At 38.7% G+C, this 19,453-nt stretch overlaps 2 long non-coding RNA genes across 4 annotated transcripts in view; both read left to right on the top strand.

Moving 5' to 3' along the window:
• Nucleotides 1-19,453, top strand: part of LOC139975921 (uncharacterized) — a 115,485-nt gene that overhangs the window by 23,586 nt on the left and 72,446 nt on the right. The window lies entirely within an intron of this gene.
• LOC139976019 (uncharacterized) lies at nucleotides 37-2,672 on the top strand. 2 transcript variants are annotated; one of them, XR_011795978.1, is made up of 3 exons: nucleotides 37-318; nucleotides 993-1,149; nucleotides 1,426-2,672. It is a non-coding gene; the product is annotated as an uncharacterized lncRNA (long non-coding RNA). The 2 variants fall into 2 exon arrangements; XR_011795977.1 differs by having other exon boundaries at nucleotides 38-318; nucleotides 1,421-2,672.

Below are 19,453 nucleotides of genomic sequence, written 5' to 3'. Positions count from 1 at the left end.
AATATCGCCTACTACTGATTACTCCATAGCCTACTACGATCAAGCGTGTGTTTAGCAGCATAGTATGATGGGGTTCCACGATAAGTGTTACAGGCGGTTCATTGATAGCAAGCACATTGCTGCAAGAAAACGGACAGTACCAGAGGAGACCCCATATGATTTTAATCGAAGAATTGACGGAAAAGATCGAGGAAACCAAGCAGAAACTCTGGTGTATTGCCTGTTCAATTTATTATATGTGGGAAAAGAAACAATACATTACTCGGCGTTGCAAACGGGTGCAGGACAAGCTGCAGCAGGCAGAGACTTTCGATGGAGGTAAGCCTAAGCATACTACACGACTCTACTTGTACTTCTGTGGCATAGTTGAAGTGTTAAGAGAAGTTGCATAATGCAAGATCAGTAGCTCTTGAGGGATAGAATCCAAGTCAAAGGGCACAGTGTTGGACCTGAACATAATATAATTAGTGGCATGGTCATCTGATTTGTTTTGTTATAAGGTGGTAGGAACGGAAATTTGTTTCAAATTCTCCATCTGGGGCACTAGCCTAAGTGTTAAATACAGGCTTCATAGTTTTCTTACTGTGGCCCTTTATTTGAATGATAGAGATATTATATTAGTTAGAAAAATAAGTGTAACAAAGGTGCAATAAGGTTAGGTTTGCAAGGTCTTATGGTCAGCCTGTCTAGCTTTACCAAAATGAACAAGTATCTGTCGCCTTTATTATTAGTAACAGATATAATCTACCATTGTATTATTTAAACCATAACATTAAGAGATAATGTACTGTACTGTCAAAAAAAGCCTGTTTTAATTCTTTTTTGCATGACACTGGTTTGCAAAATTTGAATGTGTCTTTGTTTGTCCATAGAAGATGAGCAGATCACATGGTATATAAATAAAATTGTCTTAGTTCTTATTTGTTCAAACTTATATTTTGATCAACAGAAAATGCAAAACAATTTGCTTTTTTTATTTCATTTTATTAAAGTATTGCTTCGACAAGCAGCAGAGCGGAAAAAAAGATGAGCCCAGATTTTATGAATATTAGAGGAAAAGACCGTGTTGCCATTGAAGTGAGGTACCACTCTCTATGTTGAAGGAACTAGATTCAATTCTTGACAAGGAAGACATACAGATCTTGAAAGGTAAAGTACTCTCTTCAATGTGTGGTTCATTGAGTGTTCAGGGGTGGATCTAGGACTTTTGTAATATGGGGGTACTCCCCCAAGGAAAATTAAAAAATTCTCTAAACGCTTTGAGATGCAATATCAGGTTAATCTTTCCATTGAAATTATTAAAGTAATTTGCAACATATTTCTAGCTGAATTGTAATTATATTGGTACCTCATCATAAAATGTGAGACTCAAAAATATCCAATTTCATGGTACAAGGTGTTCTGTTCATCTCCTCCTCAGAGCAGAGTTTACCACCAACAAAAGATGCTCTGATCCAGCATGTTAAGCACTGCACCAACCAGGCCGCTATTCACAGTAGGGCATTGCAGCAAAGGATTGATGCACTCTCACCAGAGGGACATGGATGGAAACTTGAAAATGATGGCCTTATAATCACTTGGATGACGAAGCCACCTGACCCAGATGTTTTGCTTCAGTGTGTCAGCAGTAGCTGTAGAGTCGGCAAATGTCTTAAAGGAAGATGTTCCTGAATGAATGCACAACTACCGTGTACAGACCTATGTAAATATAGAAATTGCAGCAACTTCCAAGAAGATGTTGAGATTGTTGATGCAGTGGAAGATGATTTGGAGGATGAACTGTGATGGTGTTAAATCTTGATATCTTAGTCTGAAATTTTAATCAAGTTTGAAGTTTGTGAAGAGGGTTAACTTTTTCAAAGTCATGTTGTCATTATTTTGTTCCCCAGAGTTTAAAGGAACCAGAAAACATGATCTTATTCATATATTCATTTTAGCTATTAGTAGTTTTACGTAGATTACCCTACCTACCAGACACCTTATGATAAATATCCACATTTTCTTCAAATCACACTTTTTTTGCTGAGAGGGGAGGGGGGAGGAGGGTGTTATGGGCATGCTTTACCTCTTGCATATTCACAACTACATTTAGTGATGACGATGACGCAAATACCGCGTCCTGAAACCAGTCAGAGGTTTATATACTGTTGTTGGGGAACCATCGCCCCTGACCCTGTTCCAATATCACGGTTCTTTATTGTTTTGCCGTAACATTTCGTTACCTGTTTTATTCATATTGTTAACACGTTTTGTGCATCTGTTCAAGTTTTGACTGAAGGATATTCAAGTCTTTAGTGACTTTTATTTCATCTAATTATCTTCACCTCTACTACGGAATGGACTTTCCCTTTTCCATACCATATCTGACTTCCATGCAGTGAATTGAAGTGGATCCTGTTATAACTAGTACAACTGTCCTTGGATGAACTTTTAATCACTTATTAATTCCTCGCCGCGCCTTTTGATGAAGAACCTGTATCTTGAATCATCGCAAAGGCCCAGCTCTACTACACCATTGAGTGTATCGACCCAGTCTTAATAGATACATTATTTCTTTCTATCTGGGGCTTAAGTTAACTGTCTTCGTTATTCACTTATTTGTACCATTCACCTTTATTATTCATATTATTTGTAGAATATAGAACTATTATTATTCAAAATACCATTCGAAACCTTGTCGATCTTTTCTTTTATACGTTAACTCCCTTGGAAACACTTTTTGCAGGAATACGAATTATAAACATGTCGTTTCCGTAACATGGAGAAAGTACCTAGTTTTGCAGAAGACTGTAGAAAGAGTACTAAGGTAACGGATATATACCGACTAACTTTATTTCACATCTACGATATGCCATGATGTCTTAGTGTGCCAACTTATATATTGATTTATACAAAAGAAATAACCTACTGGTCTTGGGGCATTGGCACATCTCACTGTAACTAGGGATTTAGCTACATGTAAAGTAGAGGGGGAGGGGGTCACATGTGTAAAACAGTTTGGATGGGGAGTGTAACAATTATGGAGAGGAACTTTTCATTATATGTGTATATTTACGCATACATGCACAGACGAAATACATTCATAACATAGGGGGAAAATCTAAAAACATTTGATTTATTACAAAGCATTATATCTGAGTTTATTAAAAGTGGTACATTTTTATAATTACAACCCTTAAGTTATAATGTGCAAAAATTGTATTTCATATTTCAAAGTTGAAAATGTGATTTTTTACCATTTTGGCGAAAATGGAGGGGGGGGAGGGCACAACTTGTAATGCCTGAAAACAACCCTCACTGACCCTTAGACCAGAATCCTCTTCCACCATTCTTGTAACCCTGACCCAACTATTATACAAAAAAAAATATATCAGTCGTAATTAAACATATAAGAAAAGAGTGGTATGTATGCACCACTGTACCAAATCTAACGTTAGCACATGTGTTCCTAATACATAGCATCGTAGCACGTAATGTCTACATAACATACCCAATTTCAAGGGTGCGTTACAAAAATACTGCAGGAAATTTTTTGGAGAACTTTTGATATAATGTTTGTGATGCATTAAACTACCCAAAAATGCATTAAAAGTCTAGACCCGGTGTTGCTGGAACGAAACTGATTTTACAGCCACATTTTGAGCTTCAGCTGATGGCCTATGGCGCATTGAGACAATGTTGAAGAACTTTTCAATTGCTATGTCGTCCTGGCTTCATGAGGGGTTGCCCCTCCCTCCTTTGAGAAATTTTGATCACATGAAAGGTGCCGAAAAGCAAAATAAGTACAATATTTTGAATTTTGGAAAACAATGTGAACGAATTTTCAACTGCCTTTGCGTGGTAGTTTCCCCCTTTGTGTAAAATGGAGGTTGCTTGTATGCAAAATTGCTGAAGAAGGTTCTTCAACTGGTTAGGTATTACCGTGTATTTTATTCATTGTACACTAGAAACTGTTTCTCATTATTCTTTCTCTAACAAAGTAGTGGGGACTGAACCCCCCTCCCTCCCCGTTGGTGTTCTATGCTGGGTCTGAAACCGCCCCTCCTCCAAAAGATATACTTGGTTGCGCCCTTGACTTACGTTTTTTCTTCTGTCTTTTTGCGTTAACTGTCACCTGACTTGACTGCAAATTAACCCACAATGCATTTATTGATTATTTTCGTTTTATGACAAGGGGGATTGACCCTTCCAGCGTAGTATACTGTTTTTAAAAAAAAAATTAAAATCAGGCGGGCCTGTCATAGTAATTTGCTGCGTCCAGTGGTTCCTAAGTAAGTGCTTATTTTATTATGAATTGCACTTATGAATTGCATCTCTAGGCGCTGAGTGACTACGACAAGGGTCCTTGTAGCCCACCGTACACTGGACAGATATATTGTCCGTGACGTCTAACGTCGTTCACTTTGACTCTAAACGCCCCCCAAAAAAGAAATTAAGATCACCTCCGCAAATATTAAGTTTATACATTAGTCGAATTATAGTATCAGAAATTGTCAAGGTAAATTAACGCTGTCAGTCAGTCAGTCAGTCCGTGTTTTCTAAGAGTATATATATATAGATGGTAGTCATGGGAATTCGTGGACACAGAAGAAAACGATATTAAAAAGAATATCTTGGTTTGAAATACCACAACTTGACAACGGCACTCTTGACCGTGACTGACCATACTACATAAGTGCTATTGTCGAACATCAAAACAAACGTAGTTATGTTGACCTTTTTTCATTTGTTTTTAAAACAAGTCTATCCTCACCCAATGGTTGTAAATTGTTGATATTTATTACTGTAAAAATTGAAAATGTTGTTTTGAAAGTTTCAAAAGTTAGTTCTTATGACTTATGACGCTAATTCATTGAGAGTATATAACATTAGGAATATGAAAGGGAGGATCGGGGAATTGGGGATGGGGTATGGGGGACGCGGCGGGGGTCGGGGACGGGAGAAGGGGAGAAGGGGAGACGGGGGGACGGCGACGAGGGACGGGAGACGGGAGACGAGGGAATGGATGGGAGAACATTTATCTGACATGTGGCAATGGCCAAAGTGTGTCCTTCATGGGTGATGTGAAGTATCAGAAATGTTTTTGTTTGTCTTTTACTCTTTAGAAACAAAAACAAGAATATCATGTTGGTATATTACGATCTGATTAATTCCTGCCATGTAATATACGTAAAAGGAGTAATTCTGAAATGTACAACTTTGCCCTTTAGTTGACCGATCACAATAGGTAAATTACGCCCGATGATTCAGGAACATAGAAATATCAAGAGGCCCCTTGTCACCACCCATCGTCTTTCCATTAAGAACAGCTCTTCTCGCCCAAGGCTGGGGCAGCAGGAAGGGGAGGAGGGGAGGGGGGTCGAGAGGCCAGTTTATGCCTCGAGGATATTGATAATAGACGTGATAAATTCATAACATATTCATGAGCGTATGGAAGACGGAATGTCATGACCTGATCTACTCTCGCCCATCCCAAGGGCCCCTTATTGACCCCGGGTCCCGGTGCTGTAGCATCTGACCCCCCCCCCCAACACACCACCCCATCTGGTCAGACCTGTTTGCATGGCTAACTGGCTGGTAAATTTTACATGCAGAAGACCACTCTTTGGAAAAAATATTCGACATTCTGGGTAAAATTTACTAAGCTGACTAAACAAAAATGCTACTTTCAGTTTATTGCTTCGGATTTATATAGACTACCACGTAATGTTTCTTGTTTTCCTTCGATATATGCATCAATGGCGTGCACAAGATTCCAATGGTGGGGGAAGGGGTATTCTAAAAATGCTCGGAAGAGCCAGAGGCGAATGTATGATTTTATAAAGGAGGTGGTGCAGCCATGGGGTCATTTTGAATCCGACTCTCGTACATGGGCGATACCCCCCCCCCCCACCCTCTCCCCTCCCCAATCCAGAAAAGATAACACTTAAGACATCAATCCATTCTGAGACATATTTAGATTATAAGTTAGGTAATTTATAACTTATATAGTGCTAATGACTTCTCGTGTATAAGGTTGAATAGATGGAGTGCACTCTAGCAGCAATCTAACTCTTCCCCGGCCGAATTCAAACATCCCCTGATTGACGAAGGAAGGTGTGGAGAAACTCCATCCGCCCCACCCCAACCCCCCCCCCTCTCGCCTATGCGCATAACATTCGATTTATATTTCACAAAAGTTCTAAATAATATATACCACATTGCACAATTTCGTTAATATTGCAGTATAGTCTAATTCTTTCCCGGTTGATTGCAAATAACATCCCTCGACATAATAATTTCCCCCGGCTGATGGAAGTTGAGGGATCCACCAGCCCCCCCCCCCCACCCACCCACCCCGATCCGGCCATCCTTCCCTTCCCCCATTGCCTTAGCGCATGATATGCAGACAAAATGATTGAAACGATGAGCCATTTTGACTATATTTCAGTACAAAAAGGGCTGATTAATATTCCACATTGCACAATTTCTTTATCATTGATTTCATCCTTAAAAATCTTATTCGAAAGTCATGAAAAGTTTTGATTTGGGACGAAAATTTATAAAAAAAAATATCGACTAATGGTGTTTGGAGGACGCGAAGGTATGTACTTCCTATGAATGAGCTACTTTTGAGACTTGCTTAGAATCATTTATTCTCTAAGGAATGCCAAGTAGATTCTCTCTTGACACATTTCTTTCCGTTCCAAATCGCTAAAATCGGCGGTGAGTTTGCCCGAAAAGCTATAAAACTTGTAGTTGAAGTCCCCCTGTTGTTCTATATTTTATTTTTTGCAAAATTTCATCTGTAGTTCAAAGTTATGAATCATGAACAGATAAGGTCTTTAATATGGAGTTAAAAGTCTGACATCAATTCAACATTTTAAAACTTTTTTTCTAATAATTTTTTGCAAAAAAAAAACTTATTGCCCAAAGTCAGAAGACATATTTATGAAGAAAAATGATAATTAAAAACAAAAATCGTGATGTCTTGTAACAGTTTTGTTTTAATTTATTGAGGCCAAAGCATATGCTATTGAAGAATATCGTAATGACAAGCATCGTATAAATTGTAAATGTAAATGTCCTTGTATTGGATTTGATTGCGTTAAAGAGATATGACCGATGGTGAAGTTCGTTACTTGACAAAGCTGCATGTTGGAAATGTATTTGCAGATTTAAATTATAAGTATTATTTTGTATCTTGGGGCTGTTATGTTTATTTTCTAAATTGTTGACATTTTATTAATGCACCTGGCAACAGCAATAATATTACCATGCATCGCAACTGGACTGAAAAGGTCTCCGTTTGTCATGTGTGACGTACAAATCTCTCTTTTTTTTTTACCACGAGGAAAGTAACACTCTTACAAAGTCCTTGCGTATATTGATGAAATGCTAAATGTAGAAAACATTGAAAAGTAAACGAAACTTCCTAATAAATGAATTTTCAAGCACAAATTAATATGAGAAGTGAAATTTTTGAACAATATCTGCTTTGAATGAGATCACATGATAACTCACTTTCACCCACTCTCCAGACTTACGAACGGTTTTTAAGGTTAATAAATATGTTTTTCTTGTATGTTTTTATTAAAACAATCATACCTAAAGTGAAGATCAAGATAGAGAATTGGGCTGTTCAACTAACAGTGTAGAATATTTGTCCCTTTGTCCATATATAAATCCAATATTTCATATCGTATTTTTATATGACAATGGAATATCCCTAAACACTTAGTTACCCGTCAAAAAGTCAAACGATTCGTTCCAATTTGTTAAACACTGAGTCAGAAGTCAGTGATGTTTGACTAAATGTTATGAAAACATATTTTATCGTCGTGATTAGGGTATTATCAACGAGAGCAAACCCCATTTGCAGATGAGAGATATAAAACTCAGACCATGTACCTCAGTTGCGATGAAGCTATGAGCTTCCTGATAAGGTTGACTTCCCATTGATTAGAAGTAATGAAAAACACAGATATAAGATCATTCAAGTATAAGTCGAGTGATTAAAACTAGGATGCTTTAAGCGTCTACAGATAACTCATCTCCCCTATCATATTTTAATCATCAGTCGTAAATTATCCTGACATTTTTTGGAAATTAATGATGTCTAAATTCCCTTTTTTTGAGAAACAATGTATAGTTTTGAAAACTAATGCAATGATATGTCAGGTGGGACATGCCTGATCGAGCAGTGCGAAGCACGGCTCCTGCAGGTTAGCAGAGAAAAAATAAATTATTGGAAAAACAGACAAGTATTAATTAAATAAGCGAAAAGCGCTAAGGAGACAAGCAAATATTTACGGAATGGAAGCTTTAATAAATAAAAAGATTAAGAGGGTTGGGTTGGGTTGGGTGGGGGAGGGGTGGGGGTGGGGAGCTGACAATACTGGGGGGCTGCCCCAGCCCTGGCGATACCACCCTCCCGGTAGGAGAACTTAACCCAGAGGGGAAAAATCCCTTCCCGGTGGCCGGACTGTTCCCCGGAAGAGAACATTACTTCCGGAGTTTTACTCACAATTCCTCTAGCCACCAGGTTCCTTAACTACCCCCCCCCCCCCCGCCCCCACCTCTGCCAGAGTCGTAGCCTCCTGCAAGTTCAAAAGAGATCTAGCTTATCTAGTGAGGATTATAGATTATTATTTTAGAGCAAATGCGTAGGGGAGTATTCTTTTATTGAGGTACAATGGTACTGTCTGGGGGGTTAGGGAGGTTCGCCAAGAGGGAAAGGCCCTGTCGGGGATCGGGTGGACGACGCCGCCGAAAACTGCAGCATTTTCAGCTTTTAGATCGTTCTTATTCTTCTTTCGTTGCTTTTTTTTGTATATGTGTTTCAATCAAACTTTCTCTGATTCCTACGAACGTGTAAAACTATTTTGTTGAACAGGGGCGTTCTTTCATGGGCTCATCCAAACCACTTTTGCAAGTTTTGAGGCAAATAGTAGGTTTCAAACGTTAACAGAGTTTGGCTTCAACGAGACCATTTTGGGATTATTCTTTGGTGAGGAGAAAAGTAGAACTTTTGTAATCCAATTGCTCTCGTGATGCTTGTTTTTCTCGGTACCACTCTATATAATCAATTTCCTTGTCATTACGTAAAGTTAAATGTAGAATACAAGTACGTTGCTTTTTCAGAATCCTTGAAGTAAAATGCAACTTAAACCCTTTGTTTAACCCAGACGTAAAAGTTGGATTTGTTAATAGCTTCCAGAAATCTCTATGGAGTGTGGACCTGGCCTGTCTGATAACAACCCTTGTGATCAAATAGCACCTTCTGCTACCTTACACACCATCAGTGTATAGGCTACCATACAAACTGACTCTTTAACGTTAGTCAAGGCAATATGCCATAAATCAATGTAGTGCCTAGTACTGTCTACATTGCACAAAAACATTAGTTGACGGCTGTCATTCATCCCAAAGGTAATCAGATTGATACTGCAGCCATTCCGCAAGGTGAAGCCGTAGGCTTAAACAATTAATTTAGTGTAACGGTAACCAAACTAAAACAACTTCCATTAATCGAATGAAGGTGTAGGCTGATATACTACCATACATAACACGTATAGGCACTGGATATTCAAATAGGTACAACAGTCATTCATCTCATCAAGATGTCAGACACCTTACACAACTCAATAATGTACGGTAGTCAAAGCTGATATATACAGTTGTCATTTACGTCATCAAAGTAGTGTATTCCATAAACATATAACGTAGCCTATATAATGGTAGTCAAACATAAATAACTGACACATTTACATCAAGTTAACGTTATAGTTACACTGAAACAACTGCCATTGATTTCATGAAGGCGTGGTCTACCATAAAAGAAGTGGACAATATCATTTAAGGCAAGTTGATATAGCAGCGATGCATTTCATTAAAATAAAGGCTACTCATTCATTTACGCTGTAGTAAAGCTGGCACAACAGCCATTCATCTTACGTGTAGTTATATACGCTACCTTGCACAACTGATCAGTCTTTATTAACCAAACCTGAGGAAGTTACAGATTTTAGTTACAGATTTGAAATTGGGGAACAAGCATTCCAATCGTAGAGAATCTAGTCTAGTATTTGAAATGATTTTCTGGTGGCAAACATTGAAAGACATTTAAGAGATCAATATTCCACATTGTTATTTGAAATTCCCATCTCAAAAGCTTGTCCCAAACTCCATGCAGGCATATAGTTCACTGAATGTAAGCTATCTTGACTGGCTGAACTTTCAACTGTTCAATAAGTTGGATCACATCCATAGGCGTACGAGGCGGGGGGGGCAGGGGGGCAGACTGCCCCCCCAAATTTCCAGAGGACAAGAAATTCGGGCAAAAGTCCTGAAAAATTCGGGCAGCCTAAGAGCAGAAAAAATATATATATATATTTTTTTCTCCTCTTAGGCTGCCCGAATTGTTCAGGACTTTTGCCCGAATTTCTTGTCCTCTGGAAATATATATATATATATAAATATGCAGTAGCTTGCCCGAATCTTTTTCAAATTTTTGCCCGACAATTCCATGATTTTCTTTATTTAGCATCATGATGCCCGAATATTTCTGTGTAACACCTCCGTAAGCGCAGTTCATCTGGGCTACCACGCTTTTTGAAATCAATTTTTTTTTCTAACTAGTCAATTGTTTACCTGGACCAAGGGCGGCGGAACCGGGGGGGGGGGCACGTGCCCCCCACTTTTCCTCAGGTTAAAAATGTGCCTTTTTTCTACATAAAAATTGAGGTGCCTCAAATTAGCAAGAGGCCAGGGAACCAGAATGAACACTCGGGAAGGGCCGTTTCCGGCCATCTGAGGGCTTTGTAAAACCAAACATTTTCTAGTACGCTCCGCGCCAACCAATGGTGGCGCTCCGCTCAGATAGTCGTGCATACAACTTTGCAAATCCTGGCTACGCCCGTGACTTACAATGAATTTCTGTGGGTCAAACTCAAAGCTATTTCGAATGGAAAAGATTTGTTTAGATATTAACAAGAAAAAAACTCTAATTCGGAAGATTCCTACATTAGCAACTAGCATGATTTCACCTCATTTTGTCTCAAAAGAAAACTTGTTCTTTGTTTCCCAATTTGCGCATTGGATGCAGTGCTAGTATGCACATTTTCCTTTGGGGGGGGGGGCGTTGATGGAGTGATGTGTTTACACAAATAAGATAATACAATAAGAGTTATAAAGGGTACTGAATATAAGGCTGCATCATTCCAATCGAATTTCTGCAAAGTGCCCTTTGATGTCGGTGCCCCCCCCCCCCCAGATTAAAAGTGCTTCCGCCGCCCTTGACCTAGATATCCCCGACATGAATGTATAAAAGAAACATTTTCTTTTTCATGGATGGTGGGGGGAGGGGAGTGCCTACAAGCCTAGAAGTACAGGTTTATCATATTCTTTGTTATATTTTATACTTTTTTGTGAGACAAATTGCAGTCTCACCCGACACAGCGACATTATCCCGCCTACGTGTCGTTGAACAATGTATGTTTTTCTGGAGGTAGCTGAGTACTGTGTTAAAATAATAAATAAGGTAACTAAATATAGGAGCTTAAAAAATATACTGTCCCATTTTTCCCCTTCAAAGGGATGTTACCATTTTTTCTTCTTCTAATTTACCAAATATTTGGGGAAGTGTAAATTTCTAAAACGTGAGATTATAAAATAAAGAATGTTTAGATGCAACTTGCAAGGCCTCAGAAGTGCCGTTTCCGGCAACCTGAGAGGCATTGTGTGCCAAAATTTATACGCTACGCGCCAACCGATGGTGGCGCTCCGCTTAGATAGTGTGACGGGAACTTTCAGGCACAAAAAGTTCTGCCCCAAACTGAAATGGTCCCGTACGCCTATGATGCCAACTTCCCTCAAGCTAAAAGTCTGGCTAAGTTGGCAAGGCCAGTCAGCATGAAAGAGAACATTTTTTTTTTTTGCATTTCTGTCACCAAAGTTGCACATCTTTTTGGTTGCTATTTTGCCTCACAGGTGCCATCTCCTGCGATCTGGGGGGTGCTGAAATCTCAAATTTTCTCTGTACGCTCCGCGCCAACCAAGGTGGCGCTCCGCTCAGATAGTAACCTCCGGCCCCCCCCCCCCCCACAAGAACGAACAGCCCCCCATGGCCCCCCACTCAAAAAATCCTAGCTACGCCACTGCATGTGGCAATGGCAAAAGTGTGTCCTGAATGGGTGATGGAGTATCAGAAATGTTTTTGTTTGTCCTTTACTCTTTAGAAACAAAAGCAAGAATATCATGTTGGTATACGATGATCTGATTAATTCCTGCCATGTAATATACGTAAAAGGAGTAATTCTGAAATGTACAACTTTGCCCTTTAGTTGACCGATCACAATAGGTAAATTGCGCCCGATGATTCAGGAACATAGAAATACTAAGAGGCCCCTTTTCACCACCCATCGTCTTTCCATTAAGAACAGCTCTTCTCGCCCAAGGCTGGGGCAGCAGGCAGGGGGAGGGGGTCGAGAGGCCAGTTTATGCCTCGAGGATATTGATTAAAGACGTGATAAATTCATCACATATTCATGAGCGTATATGGAAGACGGAATGTCATGACCTGATCTACTCTCGCCCATCCCAAGGGCCCCTTATTGACCCCGGGTCCCGGTGCTGTAGCATCTGACCCCCCCCCCCAACACACCACCCCATCATGTCAGACCTGTTTGTATGGCTAACTGGCTGGTAAATTTTACATGCAGAAGACCACTCTTTGGAAAAAATATTCGACATTCTGGGTAAAATTTACTAAGCTGACTAAACAAAAATGCTACTTTCAGTTTATTGCTTCGGATTTATATAGACTACCACGTAATGTTTCTTGTTTTCCTTCGATATATGCATCAATGGCGTGCACAAGATTCCAATGGTGGGGGAAGGGGTATTCTAAAAATGCTCGGAAGAGCCAGAGGCGAATGTATGATTTTATAAAGGAGGTGGTGCAGCTATGGGGTCATTTTGAATCCGACTCTCGTACATGGGCGATACCCCCCCCCACCCTCTCCCCTCCCCAATCCAGAAAAGATAACACTTAAGACATCAATCCATTCTGAGACATATTTAGATTATAAGTTAGGTAATTTATAACTTATATAGTGCTAATGACTTCTCGGGTATAAGGTTGAATAGATGGAGTGCACTCTAGCAGCAATCTAACTCTTCCCCGGCCGAATTCAAACATCCCCTGATTGACGAAGGAAGGTGTGGAGAAACTCCATCCGCCCCACCCCAACCCCCCCCCCCCTCTCGCCTATGCGCATAACATTCGATTTATATTTCACAAAAGTTCTAAATAATATATATACCACATTGCACAATTTCGTTAATATTGCAGTATAGTCTAATTCTTTCCCGGTTGATTGCAAATAACATCCCTCGACATAATAATTTCCCCCGGCTGATGGAAGTTGAGGGATCCACCAGCCCCCCCCACCCACCCACCCCGATCCGGCCATCCTTCCCTTCCCCCATTGCCTTAGCGCATGACATGCAGACAAAATGATTGAAACGATGAGCCATTTTGACTATATTTCAGTACAAAAAGGGCTGATTAATATTCCACATTGCACAATTTCTTTATCATTGATTTCATCCTTAAAAATCTTATTCGAAAGTCATGAAAAGTTTTGGTTTGGGACGAAAATTTATAAAGAAAATATCGACTAATGGTGTTTGGAGGACACGAAGGTATATACTTCCTATGAATGAGCTACTTTTGAGACTTGTTTAGAATCATTTATTCTCTAAGGAATGCCAAGTAGATTCTCTCTTGACACATTTCTTTCCGTTCCAAATCGCTAAAATCGGCGGTGAGTTTGCCCGAAAAGCTATAAAACTTGTAGTTGAAGTCCCCCTGTTGTTCTATATTTTATTTTTTGCAAAATTTCATCTGTAGTTCAAAGTTATGAATCATGAACAGATAAGGTCTTTAATATGGAGTTAAAAGTCTGACATCAATTCAACATTTTAAAACTTTTTTTCTAATAATTTTTTCCAAAAAAAAAACTTATTGCCCAAAGTCAGAAGACATATTTATGAAGAAAAATGATAATTAAAAACAAAAATCGTGATGTCTTGTAACAGTTTTGTTTTAATTTATTGAGGCCAAAGCATATGCTATTGAAGAATATCGTAATGACAAGCATCGTATAAATTGTAAATGTAAATGTCCTTGTATTGGATTTGATTGCGTTAAAGAGATATGACCGATGGTGAAGTTCGTTACTTGACAAAGCTGCATGTTGGAAATGTATTTGCAGATTTAAATTATAAGTATTATTTTGTATCTTGGGGCTGTTATGTTTATTTTCTAAATTGTTGACATTTTATTAATGCACCTGGCAACAGCAATAATATTACCATGCATCGCAACTGGGCTGAAAAGGTCTCCGTTTGTCATGTGTGACGTACAAATCTCTCTTTTTTTTTACCACGAGGAAAGTAACACTCTTACAAAGTCCTTGCGTATATTGATGAAATGCTAAATGTAGAAAACATTGAAAAGTAAACGAAACTTCCTAATAAATGAATTTTCAAGCACAAATTAATATGAAAAGTGAAATTTTTGAACAATATCTGCTTTGAATGAGATCACATGATAACTCACTATCACCCACTCTCCAGACTTACGAACGGTTTTTAAGGTTAATAAATATGTTTTTCTTGTATGTTTTTATTAAAACAATCATACCTAAAGTGAAGATCAAGATAGAGAATTGGGCTGTTCAACTAAAAGTGTAGAATATTTGTCCCTTTGTCCATATATAAATCCGATATTTCATATCGTATTTTTATATGACAATGGAATATCCCTAAACACTTAGTTACCCGTCAAAAAGTCAAACGATTCGTTCCAATTTGTTAAACACTGAGTCAGAAGTCAGTGATGTTTGACTAAATGTTATGAAAACGTTAGATGTTAGGGTATTATCAACGAGAGCAAACCCCATTTGCAGATGAGAGATATAAAACTCAGACCATGTACCTCAGTTGCGATGAAGCTATGAGCTTCCTGATAAGGTTGACTTCCCATGAGTACAAGTAATGAAAAACACAGATATAAGATCATTCAAGTATAAGTCGAGTGATTAAAACTAGGATGCTTTAAGCGTCTACAGATAACTCATCTCCCCTATCATATTTTAATCATCAGTCGTAAATTATCCTGACATTTTTTGGAAATTAATGATGTCTAAATTCCCTTTTTTTGAGAAACAATGTATAGTTTTGAAAACTAATGCAATTATGTGTCAGGTGGGACATGCCTGATCGAGCAGTGAGAAGCACGGCTCCTGCAGGTTAGCAGAGAATAAAAATATTGGAAAAACAGACAAGTATTAATTAAATAAGCGAAAAGCGCTAAGGAGACAAGCAAATATTTACGGAATTGAAGCTTTAATAAATAAAAAGATTAAGAGGGCTGGGTTGGGTGGGGGAGGGGGTGGGGGTGGGGAGCTGACAATACTGGGAGGCTTCCCCAGCCCTGGTGATACTACCCTCCCGGTATGAGAACTTAGCCCAGAGAAAAAGAATCCCTTGCCGGTAGCAGGACTGTTCCCCGGAAGAGAACATTATTTCCATAGTTTTACTCACACTTTCTCTAGCCACCAGGTTCCTAAACTATCCCCACCCCCCACCAGGTTCCTAAACTAACCCCCCCCCCCCCCCGCACCTCCTTCTGCCAGAGCCGTAGCCTCCTGCAAGTTTAAAAGAGATCTAGCTTATCAAGTGAGGATTATAGATTATTATTTTAGAGCAAAAGCGTAGGGGAGTGATTTTTAATTGAGGTACACTGGTACTGTCTGGGGAGGGGGGGGGGTTAGGGAGGCTCGATAAGGGGAAAGGCCCTGTCGGGGATCGGGTCGACGTGGCCGCCCATAAACTCAGCTTTTAGCTCGTTCTTATTCTTTTTTCGTTCTTTTTTTGTATGTGTGTTTCAATCATACTTTCTCTGATTCCTACGAACGTGTAAAATTATTTTGTTGAACAGGGGCGTTCTTTTCATGGGCTCATTCAAACCACATTTGCAAGTTTTGGGGCAAATAGTAGGTTTCAAACGTTAACAGAGTTTGGCTTCAGCGAGACCATTTTTGGGATTATTCTTTGATGAGGAGAAAAGTAGAACTTCTGTAATCCAATTGCTTTCGTGATGCTTGTTTTTCTCGGTACCTCTGTATGTTATCAATGACCTTGTCATTACGTAAAGTTGAATATAGAATAAAAGTACGTTGCTTTTCAGAATCCTTGAATTAAAATGCAACTTAAACCCTTTGTTTAACCCAGACGTAAAAGTTGGATTTGTTAATAGCTTCCAGAAATCGTATGGAGTGTGGACCTGGCCTGTGTGATAACAACCCTTGTGATCAAATAGCACCTTCTGCTACCTTACACACCTCATCAGTGTATAGGCTACCATACAAACTGACTCTTTAACGTTAGTCAAGGCAATATGCCATAAATCAATGTAGTGCCTGGTACGGTCTACATTGCACAAAAACATTAGTTGACGGCTGTCATTCATCCCAAAGGTAATCAGATTGATACTGCAGCCATTCCGCAAGGTGGAGCCGAAGGCTTAAACAATTAATTTAGTGTAACGGTAACCAAAATAAAACAACTTCCATTAATCGAATGAAGGTGTAGGCTAATATACTACCATACATAACGCGTATAGGCACTGGATATTCAAATAGGAACAACAGTCATTCATCTCATCAAGATGTAGGACACCTTACACAACTCAATAATGTACGGTAGTCAAAGCTGATACAATTGTCATTTACGTCATCAAATCAGTGTATTCCATAAACATTAATATAGCCTATCTAATCGTACACGAACATAAATAACTGACACAATTACATCAAGTTAACGTTAGAGTCACACTGAAAAAGCTGCCATTGATTTCATGAAAACGTGGTGTACCGTAAAAGAAGTGGACAATATCATTTAAGGCTATTTGATAAGGCAGCAATGCATTTCATCAAAATGAAGGCTACTCATTCATTTACGCTATAGTGAAGCTGATACAACAACCCTTCATCTTACGTGTAGTTACATGCTACCTTGTACAACTGATAAGTCTGTATTAACTAAACCTGAGGACGTTACAGATTTTAAACACAGATAGTTTGAAATTGGGGAACAAGCATTCCAATCGTAGAGAATCTAGTCTAGTATTTGAAATTATTTTCTGGTGGCAAACATTGAAAGACCTCTATTTAAGAGAACAATATTCCTCATAGTTATGTGAAATTCCCATCTCAAAAGCTTGTCCCTAATTCCATGTATAGTTCATTGAATGTAAGCTATCTTGACTGGCTGAACTTTCAACTGTTCAATAAGTTGGATCACAGCATGTGGTATGTGTTGTCATCTGGGTATAATTGCTCTTCAAAAGATTAACTTAAGCTATTACAATCTTATTGTTGATTAATCCTTAAAACCTCATACATTCGGAATATTTACTTAGCTGAAAATGTTCTCTGCATGTAGAATTTCATCAAAATGCTTTCATAGTTTTAGAAATATTTTTCCTATGTGGTCAAATGAGATTATTATCAAGGAAAGAAAGACATTGTCAGTTGAAGTGACCTGATGGTATCTATCAATCTGATGTTGCCAGATGCAAAATTTGACAAATTCATATCTTCTCCAAAGTGACTATACTAAAACGTTTAGCAATTTTGCTAGGCGATCAACTTCAAAGCCTTTAAAGCTTTCTTATTTCTTTTATTTTTAATTAGTCTTTTTAAGCATTACTTAATGTCACTATAAAGAAATTTTCCAATACTTTCTGCTCGTTTCTTTGCAAATATTTTTCGCAACGTTCTAATCCATAGCAATCCATTAACTATAAAATCTTTTATATCACTGCATTCAATACTTTAAAACTGTACAGAATGGTTACCCATCTCAGATCGTATATATTGCAAGGGCTAAGGTTTGTCTTGACTACCATCACGGAATGTTTTTGCACGCGTTCAGCCATGCCCAAGGGGCATGTCTCTCATAATTTTGCGTAGCCTTATAAACTGATAATGCCTATACTTCTATTGTTCAAAGTTCGGAACAGCCCGTCAGGAATTAAAAGAAGCCGTGTTGTTCGAATTCCTGAAATTGGGAATGACATTGTAGATAACGAAGTTGTGTACCATCTATATATCGATACCGTACTCATTTATATTCAAAGTGACGTATCTTAGCAGAGGTCGTTAAATATTCATGATGCAGTTAAGAAACTGATATGTTCGTGTTCATACTCATTTTACTCAAAACCCAATCACTCAAAGTTGACACACGGCAAACCTTTGGGTTGACTTGTTCATAAGGTCTCGCTAGAGAGACAGTCTAATAACCACTTCTAAGTAACAGCGATTTTGGTTTGGTTCGTCAGCTTTCCGTAATGAAGAAACATTAGAAGGGATGTAATTCGGCCACAAGTGCCTTGACGTGTCAAAAATAATATACGGATAAGTCTGGATAACTTTAAATCTCTAACAAGAACCCCCCCCCCCCCCCAAAAAAAAAAAAAAACCGCTAACTACTTTGTATGTCGCTGTTAAAGCCTGTAGATTACCAGCAAAAGAGAAAGGCATACAAATTGATTTATATAGAGAGGTTTGTTGACAAACGTTAATACTCAATTGTTTTTAAATATGCTTGGTGTGATTGAAAAAGAATTAGGTCCAATGTATTAAGTTGTTCAAAAAAACGTAGGAAGCGAAAAATAGTCTACTTGTGGAGATTTGCTTCTTACAAACTTTGTGTAGGAATAAAACATAACTTTGAGAACGATTCACTGTGAGAACTGTTACACAGAAACAGCTTGCAGAAGCATAGGATATAGTATTTCAACAGTTACACAGAAACACCTAGGATAGTGTTTCTACAGTTTCACAGAAACACCTTGCAGAAGCATAGAACAGTGTTTCTACAGTTACACAGAAACACCTTGCAGAAGGATTGGATAGTGTTTCTGTATGAGTTGTAAACTGTTATACTTATAGTGGGGTGGCCGTTGAGGAAGGAGGAGGATGACAATCCTGGTAGAAGTCTGGAGGTCCAAGGGTTAAACCCCCGGAAGTTGTACCCCTCTTCAGATATATAGTTGATGTTATCTCGTACAGATTTCCATGCATAACTACATTTCAAATAGTGGAATTACTTAAATTATGTGGTAGCTAATTGGGCTGGGTAAGTTTCACACTTACACCCCCTCCGACTCAGCTTCTGCACCCCTGCCTTGGAGGTAGTGTTATACTTAGGTACTTTTATAATCAGCAATCAGAAAACATTTGTATAGCGCCAATATCAACAAAATTTGTTCAAAGGCGCTAAAGGACAATTAGATGAAATTAATTACAATACACTTGTTCAAGCTGAAAACATGTTAGCAGTGTATATAGAATAAACAGAATAGGCCTATATATATACTGGCTGAGGGAACAGTAAA

Source organism: Apostichopus japonicus, chromosome 11, assembly GCF_037975245.1.
Source record: "Apostichopus japonicus isolate 1M-3 chromosome 11, ASM3797524v1, whole genome shotgun sequence".
NCBI lineage: Eukaryota > Metazoa > Echinodermata > Holothuroidea > Aspidochirotida > Stichopodidae > Apostichopus > Apostichopus japonicus.
Note: the sequence above shows the minus strand (reverse complement) of the source record. Positions and strands in the feature narration are given on the sequence as shown.